The 13,915-nt window shown below is 38.2% G+C and overlaps 1 protein-coding gene and 1 long non-coding RNA gene across 4 annotated transcripts in view; one reads left to right on the top strand and one right to left on the bottom strand.

Moving 5' to 3' along the window:
- The window catches only part of LOC118763364, a 32,260-nt gene extending 18,397 nt beyond the window's left edge, over positions 1-13,863 (bottom strand). The window contains exons 1-2 of the long non-coding RNA XR_004999114.1: positions 13,735-13,863; positions 12,860-13,350 (exon numbers count right to left, since the gene is read on the bottom strand). This is a non-coding gene — a long non-coding RNA (uncharacterized LOC118763364). The remainder of the gene's footprint in view (positions 1-12,859; positions 13,351-13,734) is intronic.
- The window catches only part of LOC115212208 (carbohydrate sulfotransferase 11-like), a 99,002-nt gene that overhangs the window by 24,206 nt on the left and 60,881 nt on the right, over positions 1-13,915 (top strand). The window lies entirely within an intron of this gene.

Genomic DNA, 13,915 nt, shown 5'->3' on the forward strand with positions numbered 1-13,915 from the left:
AGTAAATGATTGCATTACTAATTTATATATGTATATATATATATATATAAATTAGTAATGCAATCATTTACTTTGTGTGTGTATATATATATATATAATATATATATATATATATATATATATATATATATATATAGATATATATATATATATATACACACAAAGTAAATGATTGCATTACTAATTTATATAATATATATATATATATATATATATATATAATATATATATAATATATATAATATATATATATATATATATATACATATATATATATATATATGAAACAATAAGGGTTTTGCAACAAGTTGCTTGACCACATACCGAAAATTTAAGAAATACCAGCCAAAGGACTACTATTTCTTTTTCTACAAAAAATATGGTCCTTTTCCATACCGAAATACTACTAGGTGAAATTTTATTACTTAGTGGCATTTCGTCCGCCTTTACGTTCTGGGTTCAAATGGTACCGAGGTCGACTTTGTCTTTTTCTTTTCTGGGTTTATGAAATAAATAACAGTTTAGCACTGATGCAACCGACTAACTCCGCCATCCCACCTCCCATAAAATTTCTGGTCTTGTGCTTATAGTATGGAAGATTATTCAGTAGTCTTGTTTTTATTGTGTGCTTCCACTACTCAACCTAGCATAGGTCTGCGTGCCTTGGGTGTAAGTTATGTTTTGTTTTGGTGTTATTCTTATCGTATTGAAATGGCTCTACATAATATGTTTGTGGTGTCTAGCAGCGCTATTTCCTGTTTGTTATATATGTTCGTAAGTCCTAGGGGTTTTGGCTATGTATTTATCTGCAATTCTCTTTTATCGCTTCCAAAGCTCCTGTTGCTTGTGTTTTCACACCGCACATTCAGGTTATTTCTATTTCCAGATATTTGTATTGAGATAGTTTTTCCATTTTATTTAGAAATACAGTCATCTTTTGGGACTGATATGTTGATTAGGAGACATTTGTTTGCTAGTCCGTCATAATAATATCTGGCTGATTAGCCTCGGTTTCCCTATTTGTGTGCCTTGCCATAACCCAGAGTATGGTTGTTTCGTCATTTTCTGTTACCTTTTTTTAGGTATGCCTATATGTTCTCTTTTCTGTTAGCATTCCATAAAGCTGGCACAATTTCCAGTGTAAGTCCCAAGTCTGTTATGTTTGTCGATATATTCCTTCATGTCCAAGTCTGGGCAGCCAGGGACCATATAATATTTTGTTTCTTTTCCATCACCATATATCATGTAGTTACTTACTGCATTTTGCTTTATTATGTGTTTTTCGTAGTTTCTGGTGAGGAAACTGATCTTGTGTCGCAATTAAGAACTTTCAATCTCTGCTTTTGACTCCCGCGCTTCTCAACCAGTGGTTTTTACTTTGTTTTTCACTTTACCTATTTCTTTTCTGTTTAGTTTATTCTAATATTTCTGATGTAGAGGCTTTTCTTGCCAAAGGTTTATCATGGTACTAGCAGAATTGCCCGGCGATGCTCGGGGCTGAATTGCTTGAAAATACTGTTAATGATTGCATTAAATTATGATGATTATTCAGGCAAATATTGATATAAGTTTACGGCGAATGAATGTATTTGTAAGTGTATAGAAAGCCGTGTAAAGGGGTTCCAACCCCCTCGTAGAATGGTGTAAGAATTGAATGCGAGGTTGCCTTGAAAAGAGCCATGTTATTGTTCTCATAATTGTAAGAATTTGATAGTCGTGGAAGGCGGTGTAAAACGTTCGCAGGTGAAAAGGGTCTCTTCGTTTTCCACGAACGGCAGCGGATGTGCTGTTACAAAACTTCATGCTGTGTTAAAAGAGAATGGATGCCCTCTGTAGGCAAGAGGGGAATGAAGCATGGGTAAGTAAATATGGGTAATTTATAAAATATAGAACAATAGCATCTACTCACTATATGTCAGACCGGCAGGACTGTAGTGGTGCTGAATAGATGAATCACAACACAGTGGTGGAGATGTTTTCATTGATGGGCGTTATGATTAAATTTGTTGTATAAAATGATCTGTTGCTTAGTTTCCAAAGTGTATGTTGCGATCGTGTTGTCGCTTATGTTAACTTTAACAGTGAGAGTGAAGATGTAGGGGGTAGATGTGTCATGTACGTTGGATATAGAAGATGAGGCTGGTGGTTTGATGATGAATGGATAGAAATAGAGGTGAGCGAATGACAGGTGTTGGTTAAGTGTGAATTAATGTCATGAAACGCCTAAAAATGTAAATGCCATCATAAAAGAGAGTCGTATGTAAGTGAAATACTAACGTGTTCGAAAATGATGAAACGTAGTAATCCTATAAAACCTCATTGTACACAATGTTTTTTGTTTTTCGTTGTGGAACGAATGCGAAAGCATCACTGTTGCTGCCGACACGCGAGCAGGCAACATAAAGCTGACCATGAGAGAAACATGGCTCTCCAAAATGTATTCCCGCCACAGACAGTGTTTGACCCTGCGCTTTGTTAATTGACATTGCGAAACATGGCCTTACTGGGAACTGGGACCTCCGAAATATGAAAGGTAGGTCTGCTCCTGATGGGAAAAGATGCGTCCTAGGTATGAGCACAACGTTGCCTCGACCGCACCCTGTGATAATGGTGGTCTCAATCAAATTGGGAGATAAGGACTTAACGATCAAATTTGGGGGAACCAAATTTCTAATGAGCATTATAGGGGCACCAACTTTAAGTTTGAGAATGTGTGGTGGTAGTCCAGGGGGCTCAAAGGAATTGAGTACCTCTATTGGATAATTGATGACGTCCTCTGGGTCAGGAGTTGTATCGATAGACTTATATACATAGACATCCCCATGAATGAGTCTTAGCATTTCATCATTAATATGGTGAACAGTTTTATTCCTCGGGGCCAGAATAGCCCTTTGGCCAATCCAATCCATATTCTGATAATTAGCTTGTAGATCTGGGAACACTGCATCTCTGAGATCAGAAGGCGTTTTAACAATGGTACAAATGGAATCGATGGCAATATTACCATTTTCATCCCCTGGTATTTTGCCTTCGCCAAGTGCAAGGAGGGTGTGAGAAAATGCTGCTGATGTGATATCACGTCGCATATGAGTACGCATATTGGTGTGAAGTTTGAGAGTCTTCACCAGTGGCCACAATGTGGATGACTTAAGACACGCACTTACTGCATCAGCTGTAGTCCCTTTGGGAATAACGGGAAGTGTTTGTCGGAAGTCCCCTGAAAGAAGAAGTGTTATGCCTCCCATGGGAACTGAAGAGTGTTTGATGTCTCTGAGAGATCTATCTAGTGCCTCAAGAGCACCTCTGTGGGCCATCGTGCATTCATCCCAAACGATAAGCTTGCATCGTCTGAAGACTTCTGCCTGATCGGAGTTGTTACTGATGTTGCAAGTTGGTGTCTCAGGCTTCGCTAAGTCAAGCGGGAGCTTGAAAGTGGAGTGAGCTGTCCTGCCGCCTGGCAACAAAGTAGCCGCAATTCCAGATGATGCCACAGCTAGGGCAATGCCTTGTGTTCGCCTAATCTCAGCCAATATTAATTTGTTGACAAAAGTTTTCTCAGTGCCCCCAGGAGCGCCCAGGAAAAAAATCCCCCTAGCTTTGGCCCGGACTGAATTAACAACGGAGTTGTAAGCGAACTTCTGTTCTGGAAGGAGCTTTGGCTCATTGTCGGCTATGTACTCGGCAAGTTCGTCAACATTAAAACATGTCTCACGCAGCAAATGTGAAGACAGAGTGTTTGTGCCTTCCCGGTTTGTTTAAGGTAGGCCATAGACCGGCAAGGCACTACCGCCCATATCAAGTACAGTATCTTCGATTTTAAGCAGCGCCCTGTTGTAAATGAGGTCAGTGTACCCGACCTCCATTGATGGATGTAGCGATTGAGCGTGACGCAGGAAATCTTCAGACATATAATCTTTGTAGGTAAGCCATAAAGAGGCGGGATCAGCCAAGTCACACCATAGTAGTAGAATAGCGAAAGGCGATCTGATTTTTTTAGATTTTAACGAAACACCCTCCGCCATAGTGGCGCCCCATTGTGAATCATCCTCCAAAAGTCGACGCCGAAAACAGGCTTCGCGGAAAGTATCACATAATACACCATCAACAGTTCTGATGTCTTGAAAACTTTGTGGGCCTAAAACCTCATGGAGGAGAAGGCGCGGGTGAAAACACTCATGTTGGTTCAAAATATATAACGGACTGGAATTGTAGGCCCGTCTCTTGCAATTTCGATAAATTGGATCTTGTCCTCCCTCTTGTATAGAAGTGTACGGCTACAGCGAAATTCATTTTTGGACTTTCTTCTATCGAAGGCATTTTAACAAAAATGCTTCCGTAAAGACGGTGAAAATATTGTCAATTTCCCCAAACAGGGACACAATTCAATTTTTAAACAATAACCAAAGCCCCTTCTCCGAAAGGGGGAGGGTTACGGTTTACAATTATTTAACAAATGCAACACAACAGCGTTTCCCTGACGAGGAACCAACAAACGTGATTACAATAGTCAAACAGTAATAATAATAACAACAAACCTTTTAAATTTATCCCCATTTATGTGAAACCACTTATTCAAGTTCAATTTTATACGAATTGCTAACACACACACACACACACATAATAACGGTGAAAAATTTAATATTAATTTGATTAATATGAATCGAAAACCAGTGGTGTAGCATATAAGACCATAGCGGATCTTCCTCTAGCAAAAAGGATGACCACTATTAATGGCTCATCCCTGTTATATAATACTTTCACTTTAATAGTTTCACACTTGCAAAGAGAAAGTAGGAGAAAGTGTGGTGGTAATAGCAGGAGTAAACCACTTGAAATGAGAGAGGCAAATCGTAAAATATTGAGTTTTCTCGAATTTTTGCTTAATTGGGGGTCAAATTGAAAAAAAACTTTACATGCCATGACCCAATCGAATCTACTTGGAAAAATCATAGGTAAATTCCAATTGAAAAAATTCTATATTGTAGAATTGTATTAAAAAGAAACATGGGAACAGGCAGAGAAAATCTGCCTTTTATCATAAGAGAGATTTTGTAATCCCAGTTTTACTGAATACTTTAGCTGTTTAACAGTTGTTCTTGTTTATTCTTTTTCTTCATATTTTATCATTGTAGCCTCTGCTTTATATTTTTCTGCTTCTTTGAAGACAGGAAAAAGAGTATACAATTTTCTGTTTTGTACTTGTTTTGTTGCTATTTGTATGAGTTTTCCCCGATTATGAATTTGATATTTTCGTAATCTATTTCAATCTTCTTCAGCCATTTGTCTTCATCTTTGTTTACTGTTCCCAACACACCAATTATTATAGGAACGACCTTTACTGTTCGTATGCTCCAAATTCTTCCTATTTGAAATGTTAAGGGATTGTATTTTCGTTGTTTTTCTTCCTCTTTCTCTACATTCCTGGTATCAAACGGGCATGATGGGTCGATAAGTAAGTAACTTTGCTTTTCCTTATCTATAAATAAGCAACGTCGCTTTTCTTCATTATTTTTTTTCCGATTGATTTGCGTTTTATTTCATCTTCCGATCGGGTCTCGGCCAGAGACCTAATGCACGTATACATTAGATGGAAACTTCCTGAGAATGTGAAAGGTTGGTATTAACACATTTTTTTGTCGCATATATTGTTGGTTTCTCAAAGATCTGGTCAAAAACTTGTCAGTACCTTTCTTGATCATCTTAGACCACCTAAAACAACAGAGATGGTTTTGGCTTTTAATTGCACCTCCTAGATATCTCAATCTCAAGGTCTTATATTTCGATGGTTTTTCAAATTCCTTTGCTGAGATGTTTCTATCAGTAGGTACTGTCATATCAATTAACAAGTATGTTTTTTTTTGTCTTATGTGTGATGATGAGAGGCTATTAAGCCACAAGTTTGAGATTTTATCATATCCAGTAGACTTCCAAATTTACATAGAACTTGAGTTAGTTCCTGCAATGCAATATTGTTCCATCCCTGTTCTTCAATCTTAGCCATTCTTTCTTCTTCTCCCTCAACCCATTCAATTCTTTTAGTTGAATTCCTTTCTATCACTCCATATATTTTTCCAAAATGTCACTACTTTGATATGAGCGAGTCTTTTACTTCGATAGATTGTTTCCCTAACTCACAATAGAATTTCTTAGCATCAGTTTGAAATTTCTTATTTTATCTGTAAAATTTGTTTCTCTTTTCATACCTGCGTAACCGTTGGGTCTAAAACTGCATTTTTTTGCTTAACCATCTCTTTTGCTTTCAATACTTCATTCACGTTAATTAAATTGTATTTTCGTTTTATCATTCTAGCCATTCTCGTCTTTACATTATTTCTTTTGAAAAGGCGGCGAGCCGGCAGAAACGTTAGCACACCGATCCTGAGTTCAAATTCCGCTGAGGTCAACTTTGCCTTTCTTCCTTTCGAGGTTGATAAATTAAGTACCAGTTGCGTACTGGGGTTGATCTAATCGACTGGTCCCCTCCCCCAAAATTTCGGGCCTTGTGCCTAGAGTAGAAAAGATTATTTCTTTTGAAGAGTTCATCTAAGATCGATAATTCCCGTCGGAAGCTCTCGATTTCATTATTCATGCACTCTTCCACCTTGAGTGTTCATGTGCTTTTTTGTGAGCCTTTTCTTTACTTCGACGCCTGTTTTCTTTGTAGCAGCAATAGCTGTTGGATATATAAGATGCTTTAATGCGGTTAAAATCAGTCTGTTTCAAAGAGAAGCTGCTTCAGGACATAGTCATATATTTTAATCGTAAAGTGATTTGATTTGGTGTTCTGAAACTTTAGTAGTTGATCTCTCTCATTTATTTCTAGCTGTTCAGAAATGCCTAGCTCTCTCAGGATATCGTTTTTTGCCTCAAGTATTCTCTCTCTATTGGCTTCAGCGATGTGTCGACCATTACAGCTTCAGTCTCATTCCTACTTCCCGTTACTTCACTTTCAAATCGGTCATCTACTACTCCAAGTTATAAGTTGCCTACATCAACATCATGTTCAGGGGTGTCTCTATCAATAGGTTGAATGTTTTCCTGTTCATTATTCCCAGTACCTGCACCATGTGATTCAGCTTGATTTCCTGGGATGATGGTGGCATTATTTTTTTATTGTCTCTAATTCTGCTGGTGTTAGGCAGTTATTACGCATGATGTCTCTGCGTACGTTGGCTAATTTGTTTGCATCAGTATAATCGCGGGTGCCACCCCCTAGCATCTCTCTCCAGATATTGAAACACAACTCAGCTTTGGTACGCTTTGGTTGGTTCAATGTTGTGTAGAATGTTGTCATGGCAATCTCGCCCATCTATTTTTAGTAGTTCTTTCGAAGTTTGTTTTATTTGGGGTTTGTCTTAAATAGTCAGGGTTGATAGGAATTTGTTTCGATTTTCAACTTTACGACATCAGGTTGGTTCCTCTCTGGGAGACGCGTCTTCGATGACCCGCGTGACGGGCGATGTGGTATAACCTGTTTCTAGTCTGCATTTTGCGTGAAGAATCCATTTTAACCTTACTGGCAAGAAGTGATTATTCTCTCTACGCTAGACAGATTTGCTTCATCAAGCTTGAAGGGGGGCATGTCTGCCTTCATTTGGATGGGCTGTGCTGTGCTGGCCATCATCACAGTATTCATAACCCTGCAGCAGTGGGTTAAGCATTGTTTTTTGTTGTTGATGTTTTCGTTTTTTTTATGTATTCTTTATAGCTTGGGAAGTACAAACTCTTCCCTAATTGTATTGCATCAGTATGTTTTTTTTTTTGGCGCTTGTGCTTGAATCTTTTGTATTGTGAGTTGTGTGTGTGTGTGTGTGTGTGTGTGTGTGTGTGTGTGTGTGTGTGTGTGTGTGTGTGTGTGTGTGTGTGTGTGTGTGTGTGTGTTGCGAGTTGTGTTCTTCAGTTGGGTATCAGCAGTGACTTTAAGAGAAGAGTCCGTATGTTCAGTGTTAACTTTTTGACAGAACGCAGCTTCTTCATATCGCGAAATTCACCGTTTTCTTGAGAGCTTTATCAATGAGTACAGCTGTCCCTTTCCACAGTTTAAAAAGAAACTAAATAAACTTGTTGCAGCTTTTGCTAAAGGCAATAAAATACTGTGTGCTCGACGCTAGTTTGTTTTGTGCGCGTATGGAGGGTACTATGTGTTCGTTTGTGAATTGTATAAACATAAATATTGTATTTACGAAGATGTACCTGCATAGCAAGTGAGATGCAGCACGGATTTTTGTCAGTGAACAGGTCGCGGTCTTAAAGCGACGAAAATATTTTGACAAATTAAATTTAAATGTTGAAGTGAATCGAACGGCTTTTGTGTGTTTCTTAAATGGCTTACAAACACCTTCCACACTGCAAATATTGTATTGGTTGATGTATAATCGAGAAATAGCAATGCCCTTATGTGTGGTAATGGGAATGCATATATGATTAGTTCTAGTGCTCACAGTTTCGATGTGAATAGTTCTCGTTGCTCCTCATGCATAAATTTTGCAGCGGCAACGCGAGAAAAATCTCTTGTTTTCTTTCCTTTTTAGGCTGTTCCTTAAATTCAACTTGATGATGATCTCAGATTTAATCTTTCCTCCCAGGGAGCTCGGTAATGTACGTCCATCTCCTCGTTATTCGCTGCGGAACTATTATTATTACTGTTCAGTAGTCAGAGTGAACGGTCACCTCTCAGAGCCGGTCAACATCATGTGCTCGGTCCAACAAGGTTGCCCCCTCTCGCCTTTGTACTGACTCTCGAGCCTCTACTACACAAACTGGAGACGTTGAGAGGCATCCCACGTGACCTGGGATGTGGGAGATGCTTGTCGGCATATGACGTCGACATCACCGTAGTGATGTCGGATCATAATCACATAGAAATGATCGGCACCGCTCTCGGGGACTACGAGGCGGTTTCAGGAAAACTCATTGGGCTTGCGGTTCGACTCCTGGAGAAGTAAGTCCATGCTGTCCAACTGCGTCGTTGGGCACTGGACTGACGGACCGGTTAAATTGCTTGGGGTCTGGTAACGAGATGGGGTGACGTAACGAACTGGGTGACTACTTTCACCCAGAAATGGGCCGAGAGAAAGCTCTCCTTGAAAAGTCGGGCAGTATATCGCGTCCGTCATTTACTATCACTTTACCGTTGTGCCTTGTCCTGGCCACCGTCTGATTACGATGGAATGTATACTCTTCCGTTTCTTGTGGAAGAGACACGTCCCGATAGTCAGGTGGTCTATCAGCTGTCAGCACCCGTGGTTGATGATGCGTAGACATGCGCTGAGGCTACATCTCAAGTACTTCCTTGACGGTGAAAAGGTGCGATCGCCGTTTGCCAGACACGTATTTCCGCAGTTAGTTTCTTTAACGGAGTTGCAGTCCTGGATAAAGCAGTCCAGTTTCCTCTTAACCAATGCTCAAATTTTCCTAGATCTTGCCTTGTCCGCATTATGTCCCTTTTAATGCGTCGTTTCCACCATATTTCTTTTGCTCTACTATTTATATCATCATCATCATCATCATCATCATCATCATCATCATCATCATCATCATCATTATTATTATTATTATTATTATTATTATTATTATTATTATTATTATTACTATTATTAAGGCGGCGTGCTGGCAGAATCGTTAGCACGCGGGGCGAAATGCTTTGCGGTATTGCGTCTGTCGCTACATTCTGAGTTCAAATTCCGCCAAGGTCGATTTTTCCTTTCAGCCATTCAGGGTCGATTATATAAGTACCAGTTACGCACTGGGGTCGATGTAATCGATTTATCCCTTCCCCCATAATTGAAGCCTTGTGCTTCCAGTAGAAAGAAATGTTATTATTATTAGACAGGCGGCGAGCTGGCAGAATCGTTAGCACGCCGGGCGAAATGCTTCGAAATATTTCGTCTGTCGCTACGTTCTGAGTTCAAATTCCACCGAGGTCGACTTTGCCTTTATCTTTTTGGGGTCGGTTAAATAAGTAACTAATAGAAGCTATTTTGTGTTAAAGTTGTCGTATTTGGGTAATTTTAACCAATAAACGGCCACTACAATTACGTGTTTTCCGGTGTATAAGCCACTATTTTTCACCTCGAAAATTTAGAGTGCGGTTTATAGAAAAGTGCGCTTAATATGTGTACTTTTTTTATAAGTTTCGGGAGGAAAATAATTTGTGTATAGAGGAAAGGTCAGTTGGTGAACAACATGAAAGACTACGGCACATTCAAATAATAATAATCTATCTATATCAAGGATCACATTTTTCAGTATACTATTCTTTAATTTAAATGTGTGTGATTAAAGTGAAACATTTCTAACAGAGTCGAACGGCTGTATGGAGGCTGGGTCGAGTATTCTCTAGTACTTCTAGACAGAACACTCCATTTTGTTTCGACCTTATAACGAAACTTAAAGATTACCCGTATGTGTGTGCCTGGAAGAAAACAAAGAATATTTGTTTTGTTTTAACTTCATGTTTTGATAATGTTATTTTTAATCTAATAAAGACTTTTATATTGACGAAATGTGTTTGTTGTTGATTATAGTAAGATGAAATCATAACACTAACAATACATCTCGTAGTTGTAAGAGAAGGCATTTTGAAGCAACATACACGTCAACAACAAAAATGCTAGCTGCGGACCCGTAGCTCTATATGTCTTTAAAACACCGGAGCGCTTTAAGTGTGGATAAAACACCGATGTCGGGCAAACGAATAAATATTTGTAAATAATATTTCTTCCGTCTTCATGTTGATTCTTCGATGTTTACTGGTTACTCCGACGCGAGAACCAAAAACAAAAAAAGCGCGTAATATGCGACACAGACAGTAAACAAAAAATAAAATAGAACAGAGTGGTGACATTTAGTAGAGATGACCCTGAAGTTGTTCCTCTTCGATTACTATCGCAAACAGCAGTAGCTTTCTTCAACCGAATACAGGTCGTTCATTGGTTAAAATTACCCAAATACGACAACTTTATCACGAAATAACTTCTAAAATACCAAATTTTGTCAAAATTGTTCTAAGTAAACCGTGTTAGGGTTAGGCGGAGGGGGAGGGGGAGGGTTAGTTACAGGATGTTGTCTCAGTTTTAGACGCAGCAAATGGTTTTAGTTCAATAGAGGTAATCGATTGGTTAAAATTGCCGAAATGATCGGATTTTCAGACGAAATATCTTACAAACTATAGAATTTTCTCAATTAAACCAAGAGAAAATGATGTTTTATAAACACATTCTACCAGTATACGAAGTTTAAAACTTTTTAGTTACCTAGAAATTATGTTACAAACTGCCGATCAAAAAGGAAAAGATCCAACATGTGTGTGATTTAAATAAAACATTTCTAACAGAGTCGAACGGCTGTATGGAGGCTTGTTCGAGTATTCTCTAGTACTTCTAGACTGAACACTCCATTTTGTTTCGACCTTATAACGAAACTTAAAGATTACCCATATGTGTGTGTGTGTGTGTGTGTGTGTGTGTGTGTGTGTGTGTGTGTGTGTAAATATGTACTTAAAATAGCTGCATTTGGTTAGTTGCGATACTGAAAATAAAAAGTCTCGGGATCTTTACCCAAAGTTCTGTCAAATCTACAAGTAGCACCATCAGTCGGACTACTTGTTCAAACAATAAACAATGGCAGACGAAAGTCTGTAGCGGATAGGAAAGCAGTAAAAACTTCGGTTAGTAACTGAATATTGCGTTCTGGCTTCACACAAAGAGTGACCTACTACACGGCGATGCCGCCAGACAAATAGATAATTCATGATGGGAAGGGGATAAATGCTGGTTTAGCTAATTTTGGGGTATGTTGCCATTTAGCATATATAATGAAAAAACTAGGTCTCTCTCTCTCTCTCTCTCTCTCTCTCTCTCTCTCTCTCTCTCTCTCTCTCTCTCTCTCTCTCTCTCTATCTATCTATCTATCTATCTATCTATCTATCTATTTATCTATCTCTCATTCTCGAGATATATTTATGTTGATATGCGTGTGTGTATATGTATCATATGTATGTATGCATATATTATGTATGTATGTATGTATGTATGTATGTATGTATGTATGTATGCATGTATACACACACACACACACACACAGACGCATGTACGCGCACACGTACATACACACACACAAGCACACTCATTCACCAAGATTCACACTTTTTACAAGGATACCAAAAAGCGAGAGTTCCTTTCATTTTCGTCTTATACCACAAATGTAAAGAATATATTTTCGAGGCACTACAGCAAATATGCATTTCTACAAAATGAGGTTAATGTTTTGCAGTAGTCCGAGAAATTTTCGAGGAAAATACTGTGGACGGGCAACCTTTTTATGTAAATAAGTAGGCAAACGTGATATATGAGCCACACATTTTCCCCCAAAATTATTTTTCGGTATCTAAAGTTTTTAACCACAAAAATTACATAAAAAGATATAGATTTTCAAGATTCGAATCCCCCATTCCAAGTTTTTTTTTTAACTCCTTTTTGATCTTTTCCTTTTACATCCACGTTTAATAATATGGCGACTGCAATATTCTGGAAAAAAATTACATTTTTTATACCTCCTCTTTTCGGCATTCTGGATACCTACACTCATTCGACAGCAATCTTCAGTCAGATTTTAACTTGTCTGTCCATTTGCACATGCATAGATGTGTCCTGAACAATAACTATCAGATGACACAAAGAAATGAGGCCTCCTTATAACATGCGACAAACTTCAACTAAATCTCCTTCAAATCATCACATCTAATGTCTTATAAAATAAAATAAAACATATATTCTAACATATATCAATATACAGCAATTACAAATCTGAAAAATTATTTTTTCCAAAATTTCAATTTTTTTTAAAATTCAACCCTTACTTCGGTTTTCGGAGTACCGACACTTGCCGGCATCAAAATCCATATACAGTGAAGAAGACTACAGCAACTTTACCAGAGGCTTGTCGTAGCAGAATTTGTTCAAAGACGAGAGAACGTAAACATCTCAAGACAGAAATAAAAGACGTGATCTGACCTCATTTATCTTACTGTTGATTTGGTGTTCCCATTGACATACGATAGAGCAGGGGTGGGCAAACTACGGCCCGCCATAGGTTTTCATGCGGCCCGCCGAGAGCTTTTATGAATCCCAACTTCTATGCAGATACTTCGTAACTGTTTCAGTTGTACGGTAATTCACAATAGTTTGCATTTTATTTCAGTTAACTGTTTCGCACCTTCACAAAATTGTCCGCTGTTTGTTTGTTTCAGCTACTGTGAAGCGATGAAAAATTTCAAGAAATATTCCCATGACATCATAATAAAACACATTTCCGGGTGAAGATATCTTTTCTGTGTTTTCTCGTCAGACCCTACAAACACAAAAATTAATAGAACAATGAAACAAGTATTGTGGCAATACAACGAGTCAATCGATATGCTGAAACATTCAAATAAATAAATCACGTGATAGATGGTGAAGAGGGCATGATGGACGATGCGTTTCGTTCCAATGAAGAAGCCGGCCAGGTTAATAAAAGGGCTTGAACCAGCTTTTTCTGGACACAGAGCTGTGGTTGGTTATCATTCACTCTATCGATTATTTGAATTTAGTACACACACGAGTGTTTCAAACTAGCTTTTGTTGTCTGATAAAATTTACCCAAAATGAGTTGTTCGAAGCTATCTAAAAAGCAAAAAATTGAAGAGGAATGTCGTGTTTTTAATGAAAATTGGACTGAAAAGTATTTCTTTACCGACGTTGGAGTGAAAGCTGCATGTTTGATTTGTTCTGAAACAGTTGCTGTGTTCAAGGAATATAATTTGAAACGCCACTTTCAAACGAAGCACGCCAATTTTGGACACAATTTATCAAAAGAAGAACTGCAAAAGAAAGCAAATGATCTGACAAAACGTTTGAAGCAACAGCAAAATGTG

Source organism: Octopus sinensis, linkage group LG5 (genome assembly GCF_006345805.1).
Source record: "Octopus sinensis linkage group LG5, ASM634580v1, whole genome shotgun sequence".
In the NCBI taxonomy this organism is placed as follows: domain Eukaryota; kingdom Metazoa; phylum Mollusca; class Cephalopoda; order Octopoda; family Octopodidae; genus Octopus; species Octopus sinensis.